Source organism: Notamacropus eugenii, chromosome 2 (genome assembly GCF_028372415.1).
Source record: "Notamacropus eugenii isolate mMacEug1 chromosome 2, mMacEug1.pri_v2, whole genome shotgun sequence".
In the NCBI taxonomy this organism is placed as follows: Eukaryota; Metazoa; Chordata; class Mammalia; order Diprotodontia; family Macropodidae; genus Notamacropus; species Notamacropus eugenii.
The window spans coordinates 532495685-532517678 of record NC_092873.1 but is presented as its reverse complement, the minus strand read 5'-3'; the positions used below and the strand labels follow the sequence as shown (position 1 = coordinate 532517678).

The window sequence follows — 21994 nt, the reverse complement described above, 5'->3', positions numbered from 1 at the left end:
TTTGGAGTCTGAAGAATACATATGGATTTTTAGACATCTGAGGTTTGGACAAGATCTTTTGGACCAGTCAGGTCAGGCTCTTCTGAGATCACCCCCAGGGCAATATCTTTTCAAGTGGCACCATAATGGGCCACCTACTTTAGTAAGCTCATGTAAGTGGTACTTGAGTCGATATACCCTGCGCTTCCCAAGCCATGAAAAGGTAGGATAAACGAAAGCTTACTCGATATTCTTGACACAGTATGAAAGAAAAACCCTCCACTGAAACAGAAAGCTCCACAGGCCCTTCCACTTAATGCAGTCCTGAAATATGAATTTAACTTCTTGGAGTCCTTTTTCTTGAGATTCCCTTATCCCCAGGTACTCTTTGGAAAGCTGAGATCCTCCCCAACCTGAAGGGTAAATTCTAGCCTGAAGGGTAAATCTCAGATCTGTGCTTAGGAGATGCACACACAAAATCCATTAGTTAATTCCATTTTGGGTGCCAGTGCAGCCTAGGCCCAGTACCTCTGCACAGTTCTGAACATTCACTCCCTTCAGGTTAGGGCATTCATTAAAATCTACCTTGGGAATAAGTTGTGAATGTGAATTGGAGTTTCTGGATCTGCATGGATAAAAAGGCACTTATAGAGGGAGATAATCAGCACATCCCTCCATCTGTGATTTTTCCACCTAGCTCAAGGCCACCTTCCGTCCACAGAGAGGAACAGAAGGAAGAGTAAAATTATTACCCAATCTTGAAGGCATTACCATTCGGAGTTCTGTAATATTAAAAAATACTGGGCTCTGTAGTATTAAAAAATATTAGCTGCTTTTCTTTCCTATGCTTTAATCATGGTACAAATAATGTATGAATTTCATTTTGCCCAGAAAGTTAATATCCTAAATCTGCTTCTACACTTTAGCTTTTTTTTTTTTTTTGCTCTCTGATCATTGGCAAAAGAACAAGTCAGTCAACTGCTGTCAGACCATGAATGCTTCTCCAACTCAATGCCATAAAATGGTGTCTGGACTGTTACCAAACAGGATCCAATGCAAGCTTTCATTCACCACCCATTTTCCTAACACAGAAAGTCCATCTTTATCTTCTAGCCTCTACCTAAGTGTAGAATTTTTTGTAATCTTCCCAAAGTTTGATTCCATTATTAACTTATTTCCATGTTTGAAAATGCTTCAAAGCAAATTATGCACTTTACACTGATAATAAATTCAGAATGTGAAGCTCATGACAAGCACTTAATAAAACTCCTGCAAGTTTGAGGAATATATTAACATGTATTAGGAGTATTGTTACTTATCAATTGACTGCCAGATCAATGCACGCTGGAGATTTTTAAAAAATATATATAAAAATTCTTATTCTTAGTTTGAAATTAACAAATATTACTGTTCTCCTCTTTTGTGTTTTCTCAATGTAAAGGACATCACAATTTATAAAATGTATCCTGCCATCTACTCATAAAACAGCAAACTATTTGCTTGACTCATTTCAATTCAATTCAATTCAATCAGAATTTATTCAGTACCTACTATGTGTCTAACATTAGTAGCACCACTCTTTGATGTTGCTGCCTCTTCTAAACCCCTCTATTATCAACAAACAACAATCATCTAGAGTCTTGCCAATGTAATCTCATCATCAGTGCCCATCATATTAAATACATGGGAGGCCAATAAAAGTTCCCTTAAGGACTCCTCTTCTGTCTTCCAGGATGATTGGTGAGCTCAATTCTACTGAAGCATCATATTTCCATTAAGACATAATTTAGAAAATACAGCCTTATTCCAAATCCACCTTATCCCCATTTCATTCCTTCTCTTTGCTCCCTCCCCTATCCCTCCCTCATGAGAGAATAATTTTTGCTGCAGGGATGCCTGTTTCTCTTTTCAGAATCTTTCCTATATGTCAAAGTCTAACAAACTTTGTCACTTACTCCCTTTTCCCTAGTCAAGCTGCTCTCTCCCCTTGGAATGACCTCATTCATCCATTGTTCAAGACCCCACCAGTATGACTATTCCAGCTGTCAATACCTTCTTCCTCTAGACATCCATAGCATGATATTGGTAACCTCCATTGGTAGTTAACATATTGAATAATAACCATCATGTAACATTTGTCCCATCTTCAGGATCACTGAAGGCATGAATTGAGTGTCCACATCTTAGCTTTCTTTACTGCAAAGGTTTCCAACTTTTTTCAACCCCCCTCCTCAATTACTACCCCTTCCATCTGCTAGCAGCCCATGCCCCTTGGCTATCAGTAAACTTTTCCAGACACACCATACAATATGAAAGTAAATAAATGTGAAAATTGTTCATGCATATGCACAGAAGACAAACCTTCCTATGCCAATGCTTCAGTATGAAAGCAATTGCATTCTAGGGTCTGCACATAAGAAAATAGACAAACTGAAATAGGATCACATAAGTTTTTGTTAGGTTTGTGTTTTTATTTGTTTGGTTTTTGAGCAAATATTCCTCAAACTCATTGATAAGTTTCTCATTCACCCTGGGAATATTAGTACCCCTGTCTCCAAGACTTAGCATACAGCTTGGTACCTCCTAGATAGCACAATTTCAGGGGGGGACGTGATCTCAGAAACTGACTAGTTTTACTCATACTTTTGACAATATACCCCACAAGTGATCACCCAGCTTTTGTTGAAAGACCTTCAGTGACAAGGATACCATTCCTTCTCCAAGCAGCCCATTTGGATATATATCAAGAATACTTTGTTGTTGTTAATGCTGTTGTTAGTGATATAATTTTCTCGTAAGTTGTTCTGTGCTTACAATATACAACAGATACAACTCTTTCTAAGGCTAGCACTTATTTTCTTTGTCTTTTTACTGCCTCCAAACACATCTCCTCTTTTAAAGAAAACTTGCCTCTAACATGAATACTTTAGTTAATTCAATTAGTACCCAGCTCTCATTGCACTAACCATCCCACCTTCTTGATTATTTGGGGTCCTTCCCATATGGATATAAATTGTCAGTGAGAGGTCAACCATGGTCAAATTACTTTGTTATATACAGGGACTTAGAGGAAAAAGTACTATCATTTGTCTTAAATTTTCTACTCAGAATAATAACAATTCAATTCAAAATCATTTGATTTTGCTTAATAAGATCTTATGAAGTTGGGTAGCATAGCAGATCACTTGAAGCCACCTTGAACTGAGTTCAGATCCTGCTTCAGACACTTTCTAGCTATGTTATCTAAATCCTGAAACCTCTTTCAGTCTCAATTTCCTTGAATATAAAATGAGCATCATTCAGAGTGGCAAAGGTCAAATGAGATTATGTATATATTTATATATGTATAAGTGCATGTATGCATGTGTGTATGCATATAGATAGATAGATAGATAGATAGATAGATAGATAGATAGATAGATAGATGATAGATAGATAGATAGATAGATAGATAGATAGATAGATATCTTTACAACCCTTAAAATGCTTGATAAATGTTGGCTATTAACTCTTATTTATGTCTTCATTCCTCTTGCTGATTGAAGAAGTTATCCTCCATTGATAGGCAGGTTTCCTTTGGAACTTTAAAGTCAAGAAGACTTAACTTCTGTTATTTTGATCACAGAAAGAGAGTAGTCACTATACGCAAAGATCCAAACATTCTGAGTGGGAAGGGACCTCAGACATTGTCTAGCATGAGGTCATCATTTTAGATCCATGAAGCTAAGCCGTGATGAAGTGGTAGAAGTGGCCACAGATCACCCAGGTCATAAATAACAAAGCAGGACTTCACAACCAGGCCCTCTAACACCAGATCAAGGAGGCTCCTTTACAGTTCAGGCAAGTTGTGGCTGTCTTTGAGTCCAAAGCTTTCCAGAGTGTATTAGACTCAGACCATAGGGAAGTAAGTTGGATACCAAGCTCACTGACTGGTCGGAGTCAATGTGAAATTGGATTGGTTTATCTGTGTTTATTTCAAGAACTTTGGAATTGATTGTACAACATGGGAGACATTGGCATAGGACCGCTCAGCATGGCTTGTCCACATCAGAAAGGGTGCTGTGCTCTATGAGCAAAGCAGAATTGAAACAGAACAAAGGAAATGTAGTATGTGCAAATCTGGAGTATCCACCCCAACTGTGGATATCTGTGAACTATCTGTATCCAACCTGTGGTAGAGCATTCCAAACTCGTGTTGGTCTGATCAGCCACAGTGGGACACATGGAGATTTGACTTTATCATGATGATGTCATTTTGGTCCTCTTTGAGAATGAAGGACAATAATAAACCACTAACCTTGGAATTTCACTTGTGCTATTAGAGTAAGCATTTATTAAGCATCTACTATGGAAAAAGAACTTGTGCCAGGCCTTGGACATGAAGAAAAAAGGTCAAAATCAGGCCATGCTTTGGGACAGCTCACAGTAATAGCATTGTGATTTAGCCTCTGTTTAAGTGTTAATGAGGTAGCTACATCTCATTTTATGGCTTGCCTCCTTTTATCCTAGCTCTTGAGCAAGGATAAGCATAGCACAGAGTCCACTCTGGCTCATATCTCTGAGATCAATGGAGAGATTAGCAGCTTAGAAAATCCTCTCTAATTTCAAGAATTCTGCCTACTCACAAAGCCAGTGCCTGATCATTTTTGTCCATAACATGCTTGTCCAGTTGGAAGCGAAGAGATATTTCTTTATGTTTCAACAGATACTTCCTTTCAGGCCATGTAACAACATATAAAGTATTTTTGCTGACTTGTGTTCTGTACGGTAATAATAAGAGTTTTCTTGCCAATGCACATGGATTTAGTGAACTACTCCTAAGGAAAATACTTCCACCAATTCAATTCAGCAACTGCTCCTCAACATGTCATCTTTTTACCATCTGGTTTTCTGGGTATTTGGAAAGAGGTCTCTAATGAGTGCTCCCAGAATTTGGTCGTGTTCTGTTTGACATTGTTTTTAAATCAAGAGTCTTGATAGAGGCATCGATGTGACACTTATCAAATCTGCATATGACAGAAATCTGGAAGAATGGTTATCATGTTGGATGCTAGATAGGAGTCAGGATCCATGATAATCTTGAAAAGCTAGAACATTAGGGAAAAGCAAATAAGATGAAATTTTAAAGGGCTAAAGATCAAGTCACAGAATCTCTGAGCTAGAAGGGGCCATAAGAATGTCCTCTACATTAGAACTAGCAAAGGGTCCACCAACTTCATCTTGGGTACCTCAGTGAAGAGAAACCTCCTGCTTCCAAAGGTTGCCCATTCTACTATTGGACAGATTCTGCCCCCTCTCCAACCTTGATGAATTTTTTTTTTTAATATTTATCCTATATCTGGTTCTCTGAAACTTCTAACCATTACTCTCATGTTTGATTTGTGGGGCCAAGCAGAATAAGTGCAATGCCTTTAGCAACCTCTAACATTCAATTTTCTCAAGGACTTCCAAATCCTATCTTTTAAGCATTGGTAAATTGAATAGAATGGGGTAGAATTAGAATTGAATCTCTAGGATAGGTGGTAGGTTCCCCATCCTTAGAAGTCTTCAAGTAGAGGCTATCTGGTCACTTGTCAAAGACATAATCTTGGTAATTCATTTCATGTGTGGATTGGAAGAGATAGCTATTGAGGTCCTTTCTAACATTGTAATTCTGGGATTCTATGGCTTTCAATTAGATTGAATTGAATTCAGTTGAATTGGGTTGGTCCTATCCTGGCCAATAAATCTAACGTTACTCTAGGGTAGGAAATATGACTTTTTCTAATCTTCATTGTACACTGTTTTAAACAGAGGGGTTTCTCAATTAATGACATTGACTGACAACATGAGCTCCAAACCAAATGGAGAAATCATCTTGCCTCTCAGTTAGAAAGCATAATTCTTTGAAATGCTGGAGACATATGTGAAGCATCATATCTCCAGGGTCAAATTTCTGGAAGAAAATATTTGTTACAATTTTGGAAATGTCTTTGAAATGGGATGGCAGAACAGACTTTGTGGGGTCATAGATTTACATGTCATGATTTCAAGCCCAGTTTACATTATGCACAAATGTTCTGCCCTCTCACCACTTCTTGAATATTGAAACATTAAAAGAATTAAATGGTTGGGGAAAAAGTGTTCGCTCTTCATTATGATTTGATTAGCCTATCTTTACTGACATAATAATGGATGAATATGATATGTTATGGGACATCATGTCAGAAACAATCCCAATACTGCAGCTGAAGCCAAAATTCCCTTTTCTAATAAGGGCTAATGGCTTGCTCAACAGACATTCCACTCTCCTTGTTCTGCTATCTTAATTGTTCAAATAGACATTTTTACTCAAGGGGGTTCCTGAGGATTTCATTAGCCTTTTCTCTTTTGTACCCCTACCACCCCTTTGCAGAGCAAATAGAGGAAATGTCCTTCACTCGTAGTTCTTGTGATGGAAAGAAATTAAATATTGAGCGAAAGCCTGCCATTTTTTTAAAGAAGGGATAAACCAATAGATGTGGTATTTACATGATAACCCTGGAAGGGTGAATCATTCATTGGGATATTTAGAGCTCAAGGGAAGTAAGGAAAAGGTTTCTACCCTGGTATAGGTAATGGTAATTTAAATGGGAAGCTCTTTCCCATTTGTTAATAGGTTTATGTGACCTGCTTAAATTACATGGAAGCCTAGGTCACACTTGGTGGGAGGAGCTTGCTGAAAGGGAGAATAGGAAGGGTGGATCAGAACTGGAAGGAAGTGAGTGAGATCAGTTCCAGCAGAGGGAGATAGAGGATGCAGGCAAGCAGCTAGGCTCCTGAGTGTTTGTTTTTGGGAAGGCCCCAGCAAGGCAACGGGTGGGGGAAGGCTTCGGAAATTTTGTTCCCTGCACTGTGATTGTGTATTGACTTCTTGGTTACTAAGATGAATTTGGCTTTCTGATGTCTGAATAAATGTTTTTCTTTTGCCTTCTATCTGGAGAGTCTGTTATACTTTGTGATTCAGAACTACATTGGCATATTCATAGTCACCATCAGTGCTGTGAATATTGCCTTGGTGATACAGTATATAAACTAGAGCAAGACACATGTGAGTATGAGAGTAGGGAGGCATGTAGAAAACATTGTTGGAAGATTGTGAAATTCATGTGAACTCACTACATTTGTCTAGAAAAGTACATTGTATGTGAAGGACAAGTTCAGCTATGCTTAAGCTCATGCTGGAAGCTTTGATGAGGTAGGTTAGAGAGGAGGACCTAAGCGTCCTGCCCCATTTCAGGAATGGTACATAATAATTTAGCGATTTAGAGAGAATGAAAAGACCCAAAAGCTGAAAAGACCGAACGTTTGTAAATTATATTAACTCCTGCTGTAGCTCTCATTGGAAATGGGAAAATGTTGTCTTTTCTGTGAAGGGAATAACTGCCATGAATATAACAAGGGATGTCCTTTTCAAATAGAATTTCACTGAGATAAGCTTGCAAATTATTGAGAATGATATGTCCTTTTTCTTTTCTTTCCTTTCTTTTCTTTTCTTTTCTTTTCTTTTCTTTTCTTTTCTTTTCTTTTCTTTTCTTTTCTTTTCTTTTCTTTTCTTTTCTTTTCTTTTCTTTTTTCTTTTTGGATATAAGCACTGTCCTTGTGGGATCACTTTGAGCAATTCTTCATGGACTCGGTAGAAGGGAACTCAAAGGCCTTGTCCAGCCCTCAGGTGAACAAAATTTCCTCTACAATACACCTGAAGAGAGGTCATCCATTATTTACAAAGGTCTAGAGAAGAACTCACCACCTCCTCAGGCAGTCCATCCCACGTTTGGGCAAGGCTATTAGAAAGCAGTTGCTTTATACCATGCTTAAATGCACCTCTTTGCATCATCTGTCCATAATTCTAGTGTTTGTTCTCTGGGAAGAAGTGGAGGTAGCCTTTTACAAGGAGAAAGTCTCTTCAAACACTTGCAAACAGAAATAACGTCCTCCATAAATCTTCTCTAGTCCCTATCATTATCATCGTCATCGTCATCATCATAGCTAGAATTTTTGTTTTAAGCTTTTTGATGCATTGTACATATTTTATTTGATCTTCACAACAACTTTGGAAGGTAGGTGCTATTATCCTCATTTTGCAGATGAGGAAAATGAAGCTAGTTTTGGAATGAGTAAGTTTGTAAAAAAATATTTTGCTGAATTTTGCTTTTAATACATCTGTAGAGAGGGAGCAAGGCCTGATAGATGAGAATCTATCCTTGAAACTGCTAATATCTGAACTCAAATCCTATCTCTAAGAGGTCAGACAACAAGCTGTCATTGAGCATTTACTATATGCCTTCTACTCTTTGTGTGTGTGTGTGTGTGTGCGTGTGTGTGTGTGTGTGTGTGTGATCCTACATAGGTAGAAGGAGACTCCTTACCCATAAAGTCCCTACATCAATGAAATAACAGACCCAGTTCCAATTTTGGTCCCTATATCCACAGAATTCAACTGATCTGCCAGTCTAGTCAAACTTATCAAAGTTAGTGAGACACTTCCATCTTGTTAATGAAGTCACATTGGCTCAATGGGATTAGACTTTCCTGTTCTACAGCTTCACTGACTGTCCCTGGTTAATATGTTCTATATATTCTAAAGAATTTAAGTTAAATTCGCTAACCTATATCTCCCACATGAGGTGCAGACCTCTAAAGTCCAATCTCAGATAACATTTTCTTAAGTAGCCATTCACTTCCCAATATCTCTCTCTTTTTTTTTTTTTTGTTAGAATCCCCTGTCCTTGCTAGATATTGATAAGGAAAACACTACCTGTGTGCAAAACAGCTTCAGTTTCTTGACCAAGATTTTATAATTGTTAGTAATATTTCTAAATTATTTCTGGAAATTCTTACATATTCTTTCTCTCTTCAACAGATTTTTGAGGTGTTATTCTTAATTAGAAAGAAAAATTTTAAAAAAGCAACCCTACTTCAAAGTGAAATAAGCTATTCCGAAAAACCTATGCCCTTCTTTTTCTTTAATCTTTCAAGGATTAAGTTGAAGGAAGATCAATATGAGACCTTGACAATCCGCCATGTTGTGGAAGGACGTTGTCATCTTAGCTCTGGGATCATCAGCAAGTCTTTTCTGTTCTTTTTCGCATTCTTCTTATTCTCTGTTTTTTCTCATCATGTGGGTCTGTCTCATGTCTTTTAGACTGTCATGCAAATGCATATAATGTCTTTCTCTAGAAGCATTCAATAGGCTGGTGCCTAGGATCGTACTTGGAAGTTAAAAGGAAGTAAACAAATATAATGTTGAGAATAAGAGAAGCAACTCTCACTGGCATTTATATAGTGTCTTATATCTGCAAAGTATTTTATGAACATTATTTTATTTTATCCTCACAACAAACCTAGATGGTAGCTGCCCCATTCTACAGATCTGGAAACTGAGGCAGATAGAGGTTATGTTACTTGCCCAGGGTCACCCAGTTCATAAATGTCTAAGAAAGGATTTGAACTCATTCTTCCTGACTCCAGGTCCGCCTCTCTATCTTGGGTGCCACCCTGATACTTAAGAGACCATGACATCTCCTACATCCATGTGTGTTCCAGAATTCACTGTCTGAATTCCAACTCTGCTACTTATTACTCTGTAATATTAAAAAAAAAAGACAATCACTTTGTGCCATCATTTCCTCATTTATAAAATATGAGGCTTGGAATGTAAGAAAGTAAATATAAGTTGATTTAGTGGTATGTGTTGGTCACTGGATCCAGATGGCTCCAGAGGAGAAGTGAGGCTGGTGACCTGCACAACCCTCCCTCCCTCAAAACAAAGTCATGTGCAGGTCGTGTCATCATTTCTCGGATGGCATGGTCTTCTTTGGCAACGAAGGAGGAACACAACCACACAACAACAATGTGTCAGTCACTTGCCTCTGGGGGAACTAGGGAAGCACTCGAGTAACTGGCTCTTGATTTGCTTTGATAGACATTTAATATATACAGAGGTGCAGGTGAGGAAGGAGTCCATTCAGTCAGACTGTGCTAACCTCTGGAAATGGGAGACGGAGCCTGGATGAGAAGACTAGGGAGATCAATTTGGTAGGACTATCCAATGAAGAAGAGGGAGGAAGAATGGGGAGGGGGAGGGGGTTGGGGTGGAGCAGAGCTTGGAGCTAATTTGGAAAGAGCTTTAATCTCTGTGGGCAGCAGCATCTTCCTAAGGACATTCCTGCTAAGACTCAGAGTAGCTCCAATCTTAGATCTGTCCAGAGAATTCCCTTACGAGGAGTTTCCCACACCAAGGGAGCTGTTGACTCTGTGGATATTTGTTTAATGTTAATTCACATAGTAATAATTAACAACCACAAAAATTAACATTTAAATAGAGCATTATGGTCTGCAAAGCACTTTACAAACATTTCTGATTCTCACATCCTTCTGTGGTGAGTATCGCAGGTATTATTGACCCCATTTCACAGATCAGCAAACTGAGGCCATCAAAAAATAAAAACATGAGAGCTTGTGTATTCCCCTCACCCCAAAAACAAACAAAACTGAAGGGCCCCTTGAAGCAGCTCCTCCTTTCACTTGCTCATCCCACGGGGATCTCTTGAGGGTAGGCTCTATAGCACAAGGTTTCAGCATTTGCTTGTATCCTGTACATTCTTCAACCTGGTGTGTTATCATAGGAGCACCTGGAGCAATAAATAAATGATAAATCATAATATTTATATCCTTCAGGGGGAAATTGGAAACTTGTCTTTTACACTTTAAGTGAGTTCTGTCTGGTTGTGGATGGATGCTCACTATTTGCTTTGTGGGAGGGATCTGATCTTTATTACCCTGTGGACTGCTGTAGATTCACTCTGAAAATACATCCTCATCTCTTTCCCCTGTCTTGGAGCTTTTCTGTTTGTTTCTCTTTTTTTTTTCCTTTTTAGGTAAAAATGCATTGGAGACTGAAGAACACCTCCTTCCCCTAATCCCATAATTTCAGAATTTTTAAAAATGAGATTTTCTTGTAAAGCTTAGAACTCACAGCATTTGTGCGAAGGGTAAAGATAGGCTGCCCTCACTTTGGGTCAGGAGCTCCTGGAACACCTTTTCTGGATGACAATGTCACAGTTGGGAAAGGTTGGGAAAGAAGAGAAGTGGTCTTGTCTCCTCAAAGACCTTTAGTGCCTGGTAGGATTCGCTAAATGCTGAGTCCTACTACAGAATCCACTCACTTCACCTTCGTCGTGGCCCTCAGACGCTTCACCAGATATCGAAGCATAAAAGCAAAGCATCTTAAATTTACAGTCAGAAAGACAGAGAGAACATTCCTGTAGGCCATCCATCCACACTTCCTGAAAATGGATTCTAATCATTGGCTTTAATCCGTATATCCACAGCTGAAAACTGCTTTCCTAAGGCCACAGTAGTCAGCTGGCACTTTGATGGCACAGGAAGGATTGTGAAGCACTTTAAGTACCTAATACCCTGCTTTTCCCAGTGCCTGGAACATAATAAGCCTTTAATAAATTCTTGTTCACCAACTCATTCTCTCATTTGATTTTTAACCAATAAACATTGTCAAAACAATGTCAAGAGACAGGTACCACAGGAGTTATGAGAAACAGTTTACAGATGAGGAAACTGAGGCCTCAAAACACAAAGGGCTTTGCCTTCCTCCACATAACTGGAAGCAAGCATCTGCCCTTGGATTTAGGCATAGGCATTGTCCTGGAAAGGATGCGTGATCAGGAGCCTATGATGTGGGTCCTGTCTCTGTAGTTGTGAGTACATCATAGGACTTCCCTGGGTGTGAGGGTTTTCTTCAGCAATAAGAAAGGATTGGACTAGATTGTCTGGATGTTTTCTTCTAGATCTCCATCTAGATCTGGGATCCCAGAAATGATCATTAAAAATATTATGATCCTTTTCTCCTGGCTCCAGGCTGGTGGTTTTCCTATTCTACCATGCAGCTCTTCCCCCTGAATTTGAAGGCTTTCAATTTTGGGGGGGGCAGGGGAGTTGGGGAGTATGGTTATGCTACTAATTGTTTTGAGATTGTTTCAAAGGCCAGCAGATTCTACATGTTTTATTATCTGGAGTATAATTGTGTCGGGTCATAAAATGGTTGTGTGGAAACTAAGAATGTGTTGTTGGGTTGGGACTAGATAATTTAAGGAGTAAGACATTTAGAAAGGACTCATTTGTCCAAATCCCTCCTTTTATTCCCACTTTCCATTCTCTGGGTCCCATCATGGCCCAAAGCTGTCCTTTCCAGGGTTCCTCGGGTGTCTGGGCCCAGCAGATGGCCTTTGTCCCATCTAGAGCAGGCCAACATGCTGGGCTTCCCTCTCCACTTCAGTTATTCTCTTTCTAGTAAATGGATTTGTGGGGCTGGGAGGGTGTTTGTGTCTTGAGGTCACAGTCCTACTCAGTCATTAGCTCCTGGAGGGCAGAGATCCTGACTCTCTCCCCAGCAGCAGCATCTCCATCCCCTCCAGCATTCTAGGGAAGCCCGGAGGGGCAGGAAGCATCTTTTTCTAAAGCTACCAGTTTAAGCCCCCACTCCCATCTTTAGACAATTAACACCAAGAAGCTTTTACAAAGAAATGTACCAAGGTAGGAACAGTCCACCTCTTCCCTCTTGGGTCCCATCTTCCAGGCACCAGCTTTGCCCAAGACAGAGTGACTCAGACTTCATGCAGTTTCTATGTAGCTTTAGGCTTACCAAATTGACATGCTATCCAAAATGCCACAGCAAATCTCCACCTTGACCTCTATTACCCTTCATCTAAAACTAAAGAACATATGTTAAGACTAAGAACTGAGGCCCTGGTTCAAGGAACACATCTCTGCCTTGGCTGGAGAGGGCAGAGATCTTTCTCCTTATAGCCTTTGTCTCTTCTCTTATGGAAAGAGTCCTCTGGAATGAGAACGAATAGGTTCAAGTTCATTGGTACTTTTGGACAGCCCATAGTTTGAATGTCCATTGCCTCTGTAATCAAAGGGGCTTCTCTTTGTCCTATGGTCAGTGTCCTGGAGCCAGTTACAAAGTATCTACATTTTACTCCAAAATCCAGACGGGGATTACAGGCCTTTATCTCCTAAGGAATGAGCTCTTTGGCCAGTCTGCTCCATCCCGCACAAGGCCCTGCACTCAGCAAGGGAGACAAAACATACATTCCCTGCCCTCATGGAGTTCATATAATACTTTGAGGCAAAATATAAAGAGATGAATCAATACAAAATAATCTAAGGAGAGAGGGAACGCCAAGGGCTCAGGAGACTCTAAAAGACTTTCCTTAGGAGGTTGCCCCATAGTGTAAGGATTCTGTGAAGTGGAATTGAAAAGAGAGTGAAATCCAGGCACAGATAACAGCTTGTGCAAAAGCATGAAAGGGGGCGATTTAGACAGAGCCTGGGGCTCTAACCTCCTGAAATATGACTAGACCCTGCCACTTGTGTGGGTGCGTGTGGGTGTGAGGGGGAAGGAATCGAAGGGTGATTATAGAGGACATTTTTTAATGGGCACTACATAATCCAGGCAAAACAATCACAGCAGTACCTTTACCTCAGATTCCAAGATCACTGACATGGGAGTTGACATTAAATAACCAGACAATTAATGGCTGTAATAATCAATCTATAGCTCTGTGTAGACATTAAGGTAAAATCCTGGAAGCCAAAATGATCATTTAGGAAAATTGCTTTGGGTTTTGTTTTCTCCCATTCACAAGTGGTTTAGAGTGTCACCGTCTCTCTTTCGTACCTTTCAGAGTCTTCCAAGCTCCATGAAAGGGTTAAATTCTGGAAATACTTGTAATTACTCACTAACTTGAATTAATATTGCTGCATTCTGCCTAATAACTGCAGTTTACTCATGTCACCACTGTAATAATCCAAAATTAATTTCATTTTATGCTTGCAAATAATCAGTTTATTTTAAAAGGTTAGCCATCTTTCTTAGCACAATTTAGGCCTATCTCATTACTGACTGGATTATGCTAATAAAGCGGGGGCTAGAACAGAATACAAATCCATTTCTGTATTTCCTGGTTCTTAGGAAAGCCAAGACTGAATTAACATGTGTGCAAATGCACCATAGAAAGTCCGAGGATCTAGCTCTAGATCCAGCCCAACATCTGTGTGACCGTGGGTCACTCCTCTGCTCAAAAAACTCAAGTGACTCCCTATTCCCTTCAGGGTCAAATACAAACTCTTCCACTGGAAAAGTGAAAATTTCTCAAAGTATGGTCCCAAACTACCTTTCCATGACTATTATCCATTGCCCACTTGCATGAGCCCTACTGACCAACCAACCTGACCATCTTGGTTTTCCTCCCCAGGGATACTTAATCTTTCTCCATGCTTTTGCAGAGGTCACGCCTCAGGTACATAATCCAATGACATCTCTTGTCATCCTGATTTTCCTTCAGGGTTCAACTCAAATGATATGTTTTTTGTTTATTTCTGTGTGTGTGCGTGTGTGTGTGTGTGTGTGTGTGTGTGTGTGCAGTCTTTCCTCCTCCTTCCTCCATTAGAATGTAAGATCTTTGAGGACAAAAACTGTCATCTTTTGGGTTTTATTTTTTACTGTCAGCACCTAGTACTTTGCACATAGTAGGCACTTCATAACTATGTTTCATTCATACAATTTCTAGCCCAGAGTTGAAAGAATTGAGCCTTCCTACCTGAAAGAAGGGGCTCTAAGGATCAGGAATCATGGATGGAATTCAAAAGAATTCAAAGTACTTCTAGTCTAATTTTGTCATTTTCCAGATAAGGAAACTGAGTCCCAGGAACCTGAACTTGAGTGACTTGCCCAAAGTTATACAGGTGATTTTAGCTCAGGAGTCAAATGGGATTGACCCCTTATGCACAAGATCAGAGATCTAGAGATGGAAGGAATGTCACAGGCCACTAATTATGAGCTCCTCATGTTACAAAAGAGGAAACCGAGGCCCAGAGAGAGGGAGACAGGATAGCTCTTACCTCTTTCACAGAGTATTCCCTTTTGCCTCTTGGAAAATGGCAGGGAGGAGGTAGAAATGATCATGATTTGATTAGAACATGCCCAATGTTTCTAGATGGCAAAACTAATCATTTTCCTTTGAAAACTAGCCTGCCACAGTAAAAAGACTTTCTCCAGGTGAAATGCCTTCTCCCCTTTCATATCCAATTATTCCTTCTGGAAGCTTTCTAGAGCACACCCCCCTACCACAGTGCAGGTTTCACTCTTCAGCTGCCCCTGCCTCACACTGAAAGATGCTTTTGGAACTTTATGTTATCTTTGTAGTCCTTGCCGGTGGTAGGCTTGGGGATGGCAGTGATGGTGGTGTTGTCTGGGGGAAAGCCAGAATCAGTGATCAGTGATTTCCTGAGTCTGGACTATTCCTAGGTGTTTACTCACTTCCCTGATCTAGATCAGCACCTGGTCTTCTTTGGAGGATTGTAGAGGCTGCCTGGAACACTTGTCCTTGGTCATGCAGCTGGTCTGGTCAGGGTTGTAACTAAACCCTAAGCATTCCCACCTCCAGTGCTGCCTTTATATCATAATAAAATAAACTGCCCTTCATCTTATTGTTCTCAAAAATGATGCTTAATTTTAGAACAAATTCAAGTCTCCTCCTACCTTCGAAAAAAGTCAATTCTCTAACTCAGTTTCCTCATCTGTGTTAAAAAAAAATCTTAAGACAGTGTGGCATAGTGGACAACCGTGTTAATCAAATAGGATTTAATAAGCACTGACTCTGTGCCAGGAACTGAGCTAAGTGCCAAAGCTATAATGTTGTGATCTTAGCAGGTACAAAAATTACTGTGAGGCATGTTCGATTAGCTAAGCATCACTTTGGTACTTGCTGGGCATTGGTCCCTTCTATTGTCTTCTGAGTCATTTGTTCAGGGTCACCCAAGTCATCCCATCTCCAATCTGTTAGAAATAATAGTTAGAAATCTCCGTAATCATGGGAAGCTGGCGGTTCTTTAGTTATCACCAAAATACTCAGGCATGAAAAATGAGGCCAAGTACCCTTAGGCTAAGGTGGCAGTCAGAGTTGTTTGCTTTTTCTTTTCTTTTCTTTCCTTCCTTTTCTACTGGTGTGTCTTAAGAAGAACAAAACATTTTTTTATAGTCAACTCATTCCCAGATCCTTTCAGGTTTAGCTGCAAATGTATTTGAACCAACAGAAAATGTAAATTAAGTAGGCAAGACCATCTCTACCTACCTAGGCATAGTACTTTCCCTCTCTCTCTCTCTCTCTCTCTCTCTCTCTCTCTCTCTCTCTCCATGTATATATGTATATATATGCACAAACATACATATACACACACAAACATACATATGTATGTGTGTATATATATGTATACACAAGCACACATATGCAGCTAGGTCATTACGAAGTAGATAGAGTGCTGGGCTTGGAGGCAAAAAGATCACAGTTCAAATGTGACCTCTGGCACTTACTAGCTATGTGACCCTGGGCAAGTCACTTAACCTCTGCTTGCCTTAATCCACTGGAGAAGGAAATGGCAAAACACTCCAGTATCTTTCCCAAGAAAACCCATGGAAAGTAGAGTCCACGAAAAGTGTGTGTTTATGTGAGTGTGTGTATGTGTGTGTTTGTGTGTGTGAGTGTGTGTATGTGTTTGTGTGTGTATGCGTGTGTGTGTATGTGTGTTTGTGTGAGTGTGTATGTGTGTGTGTGTGTGTGTGTGTGTGTGTGTGTGTAGAGCAAAACCTGATGACATTGGTTCAATAGTCTGGACAGTGAAGGAAATTAGTCTCCTACATTTGAACGCCAGGTATCATGTTTGCCTTGAGTCATCTCTACTCTAAACCTTTCTAATTCCTTCAAAGTAACCTTCAAATGCACAGAGAGCAGGCCTTTCTCCGCACTGGCTGCCATTCTGAAAATGATCTCTCCTTACCAATATGCTTCCCAATCTGCATCATCCAGAACGGAGTCTAACATTCTGAATACCTGCAGAGTCCAGAAGGTCTGTTACCTCCTCTTTCCTGAAAGTTATGCCTTTCTTAATACAAAGATTATTCCTGCAGTAAGAGACCAGATCTACACCTGCCAGGATAATCGAATATCACCTGCCTCCTGTTCAAGTTCTTTCTTCTTCTGAGTAGCAGGCGCAAAGTTCTGAAGATGAGACAAAGAGACTCAGTGGGAAACAGTCCTGCTTTATGAGGAAAAGCAAGGGGAAATGTATAAACGTTTATGAAGAATCTCCTTCTGTGCTAGGCACTGTGCTAAGTGCTTTGAAAAATATTATTTCAACTGACCTCAATTGAATTGAATAAAACTTTTTATTTGTTTTTCTGTTATTATCATACTGTCAGGTTAGGGCTAGAAGAAAACCTGGAGATTTTCAGTCCTGATGCTTACATTTTACAAATGAGAAAACTGAGGCACAGTGCATTTAAGTGACAAGGTCATACCATAGAGTTATTACACATTTTAATCAGAATTTGGACTCAAGACTTCCTCACCCTAACCCCAGCAACCTGTTCCTTACATGATACTGTCTCTCCCTTCCAGATTCATTCTTCTGTGGCTCTAAGGAAAGGGAAATTAGAATTATTGGTGTAAGTTTAGAATTTGTTGTTTTAAACATAGCATAAAAACATACATGCACACGCACAAAGAGGGGAAGGAGCCTAGATGAATTCTCCACCCATAATGAAACCCTCGAGGCCTCAAATAATAACAGAGACCTTTATTGACCTGGCTTCATTCATTTATTGACCTTTATTTCATTCATGAAATAAAAGACTTTTATTTCAAATTTGGATGTTCAGATGTTATCCTAAATTTGATGTATGAATGTGTGCCATGGGCAGATTTTGGCTCATTTCATAGAAGTGCAAAGAAAGACCATGGAAGGAAGTGCCAATATGAGTACCCTAAAGGAGACTTCCCATTGGTCCTATCCCTTCCATCCAAGGCAGCCAGAACCTACTCTATATAAACCTGTACCTCATAGGATCATAGGTTTATAGCTAGAAGGGACCATAGAGGTCAACGGGTGCAGTTTATTTTGCTGTTGAGGTCCAAAGAGTTTAAACAGCCAACCCGGGGTCCTATGGTAATATAATAAGAGTCAGAGGAAGGATTGGAACCCAAGACTTCCTGGCATCTCCCCTATGCCATACTGCCTCTAGTTTCTGTGTAAAGCTTCCTTTTATGTTTTCTTCCTGTTACTGGTTACTTGTTTGTTTTTGTGGTACTACCCTATATTTTCATTACAGAGGACACTCCTCACAAACATAACTGAGAAATACTCCACAAAGCAAATAAACACAATAAAACATCAATGATTTTACTACATGGTTTTCTAAGTCAGATCTGTGGCCATGGGGATCTTCACATACAGCTTTCTATTCAGACTGACAAAGCTAGACTGTACTCTGTGCCTGTGTCCTGCTTCTTGAACTTTTATCTTTGTAATCCCAGTACCTACCACAGTAGCTGATACAGAGAAAACTCTTAATAACTATTTGTTTGTTGATTGACTGACTAACTTACTTTTCTGCCACCTTCTGTTGGTAATACCATCTTGCTTTTCTACCACCCATGGAAATACCCACTTGTTTAGGGAAAAAAAATGGAGAGCTCAGTCTCAAGAACCTACTTAATCTGAATCCTACATGGAGGATAAATAGAAAATGAGGCCCTCTAATGTTGATGGAGGGTCCAGCGGGTGAGAAAAAAAAAAAAAACTGATTTAAAATCAGAGTTCATTCAATTTGCCAGTCTTTTATTTTCCTAAAGTTCTTGCTGTGGAATTTAGCAATTCAAATTTTCTATTATAAACATGAACCAATGAGGTTCTACCACAATCAATGGCCACATCAAAATCTTTGAAATTCAGGTTTTACAGGCTGTATTCAGTAATGACGATGTTAACTTGCCCTCCCGGAAGTTGTCTGCTTCCACTAACATAGAACCTGTTATAGATTTTAAGACTTGGTGCCAACGATTATCTAAAAACTGCAGTCTGAAGGACTAGATCCTGAGTCTGGGGAGAAGAAATCAGGGATGCTGAGTTGTGCTCTGGGGAGTCAAACTCAAGCAGTCACCGCCCCAAGTGTTAACTGGGAGCATCGGCCACTTCAAAGCCTCCGTGATAGGGCAGTGAGGGGCAGTGGAAAGTGAGCAAGTGAATGAGTGTCAGGGAAATATGATGAGAAAAACATAGAAAGGAAGGTTACAAAAATGGCCTTAACGTAACAGTATATTCAGTTGATGAAGGGGAGAACGGACAGCTGCCAACTTCTATGCCACGGAGCAAGGCTAGGATCAGTCAACACCTGACATGTGCAGGGGGCCTGCTATCACACGTTCTTAGATCTGCATTTCTAAAAGGAAGGACAGCTTTTGTGGGGTCAACAATCACTTTAATTAAGCACATGTAGCACTCATTGAGCTCAGGGGCAAAAGTCAGCTCCTTGAACTTCAGAGAAAATGTGGAGAAATCTAAATCAGCAGACAGAACTTCCAAACTCTCTGACATAAGCAATACATACAATACAAATCAACAGACAGAGGCAAGTGCTTGACCATACGTACATAGTCACCAGAGAGGGAAACACCAATGCTGGGTTTTCAAAGCCAGGGGACTGCTTGGTGGCTTCCCAGAGCCTCATCTGGCACACAAACCTTCCAAAAACTAAGCCCCTAAGTAAAACCTCACTCAGAGCATTTATGCATTTTTTAGAGTCCGAGGGTATCACAACTCTGGAGAACCAGTACCTCATTCACAAAAGGTGTGGGCCTTCCTGCAAATCTTCCCGGGCCCTGCTTTCATCACATTATTCAGTCAGAGGCACTTGATCATACTAAAACAAAAACAGCAAAAGATCCTACTTTGGTTGTCTTTACTGACGGGAGGGAAGTGAGCCATGCAGTCTTTTCTGTCTTTCCATAGGAAGAGAAGAGAATGCTCTGCATTTTCCACACCAAAGCTGTGGTTCTTTTATTTACCTCCAATAGTGGAATGGATTCCTGAACAACTCAGCAGGTCCTGGGGAGGTGCAGACGGTTGACTGGAAAGAATGCCATGTTACCAGGAGCCGAAGCGTGATGGCCTTTGTTATAGTGTTCAGACCAAAAGTCAGAATATGTTATATCATAAGCAGCATTCCTCCTACACATTGACATTTCCACTAGAGTTGTAGTCTTGGGACCAGATTTGAATTTGAGCTCTGCTACACTACCTGGGGAACATCTGGAACGTCTTTTGCCCTCATACACTAGCAGCTGCGTGACTGTAAAAGAGTCATTTAACTGCCCTCAGTCACAGTCTTTGATGGGCTAAGACTCACTATCTTCTGCGTCCCCTTCCAGGTCTCAATCTATGATCCTATGACTTTTACTCAGGCCCAGATTCCTGCTCTATGGGGTTTTAATTAGCTGCCAGCTAAGGTCTTTCCTATATATCTTTGTGTGTGTGTGTGTGTGTTTGTGTGTATGTGTGTGTATGAATATTCATACATATACACATATATGTATATATATATGTATGTATTTCAAAATTCTTAGTGCAGTTTTAAGCTTTACTATCTTAAAACTACACGAAGATTTTTAGACCATTCTGTCTGTGTATATAGTTTATAAATCTATTTGGAATAAATGCCAGATAAATATAAGGTCCTCAAATAGTTATGGAAGGAAGGTTCTAGCACTTGAGGAATCAGGACACTTTTTGGGGAGGATGTGTTGCTTAAGCTGAATATTGAAGAAAGAAGAAGGAAAATACACTAGACAAATATGAGAAAGGAATACAGACATGGAGGGAAGGACTACACAAAGCATGGGAAGAGAAATGGAAAATCACCATCCAATGTGGCTGAATTGCAGAGCATGGGAAAGGCCATGAGATTGGAAAGAAATGCTGAGGCTGTTTGTAAAGTGTTTTAAAGCCCAATTTTAGGGTGTGGAGATATATATATATATATATATACACACACACACATACACACACATAAGTGTGTGTACAGACATGTATATATGTATGTGTGTACATATGTATATTATTATATATAATTGCTAGAGATAATAGTGGGTGAATAAAGTCTGTGCTTAAAGAATGTAACTTTAGCAGGCATGTGGGAGATGGACTGACGTGAGCAGAGCCTTGAGATGATGTGAATTGCAATTGAGAAACCGGTTACAAGGACATTTCAATCATCTCAGCATGGGAGGACGGGGGCTGAACCAAAGTGGTAGCTATATGAATAGAGAGAACCAGTCTTTTGTACATGATTTTGTGGACATAAAAATGGTCAGATTTGGCACTTGATAAGTTATAGGGAGTGAAGGAACATAAAGGGCTGGGAACAATGCTGAGGTTAAAAGCCCAGGAGCCTGGACCAATGGTGGGCGGTGCCTGAGAGAGAAAAAGGGAAGCTTGAAAGGACTAAATAGCACCTATTACAAATGGGGCTTGGCCTAAGAACATTACAAACGTATGCTCACTACAAGGAAACTGGCCATAGCTAAGAGAACACTCAGTCAGTTGTTACTCCAGTTGAAGAACATTTCAGATGATCTGTAAAGTTAGGACAGTACAGGTAGGCTTATCTTACATCTTGTATGTTGAAAGAGAATGGTTAAATCCATTCACCGATTCAACATCATTTTTACACCCCTGCTATGTGCAGGCATTGTGCAAGGCTCAGGGGAATGACACAAAGGTAGACATGACATGGGTCCTGCCCTCAAGGGGCTGCCATTCTAAGCCTATTTTTGCCCTTTACTTATTCACATGCTGCCCTTACACCTGTTGTTGAATTTTTAGATATTCAGAAAGATGAGACAGAGAGATTGAGATCATTGCACAAAGTTTCCTTTAGTTTTTTTTTTTAATTGAGACAGCATTTTTGCTGTGATGGATTCAGTTCATGACTTCTTTTTTGGGATGACAGCTTCAAAATATCAAGATAAGTTTAAAGTCAGTTTTCTTTCTTATTCTAGTAAAAATACTGTAGCCAGACAACAGAAATGAAAGGAATCAAAGCTGTTGTTCTTGATAACGAATGCAGTTTTCTTATAAA

At 39.9% G+C, this 21994-nt stretch overlaps 1 protein-coding gene across 1 annotated transcript in view; it reads left to right on the top strand.

Annotated features, from left to right (window-relative positions):
• The window catches only part of NEGR1 (neuronal growth regulator 1), a 1077808-nt gene that overhangs the window by 505975 nt on the left and 549839 nt on the right, over positions 1-21994 (top strand). The window lies entirely within an intron of this gene.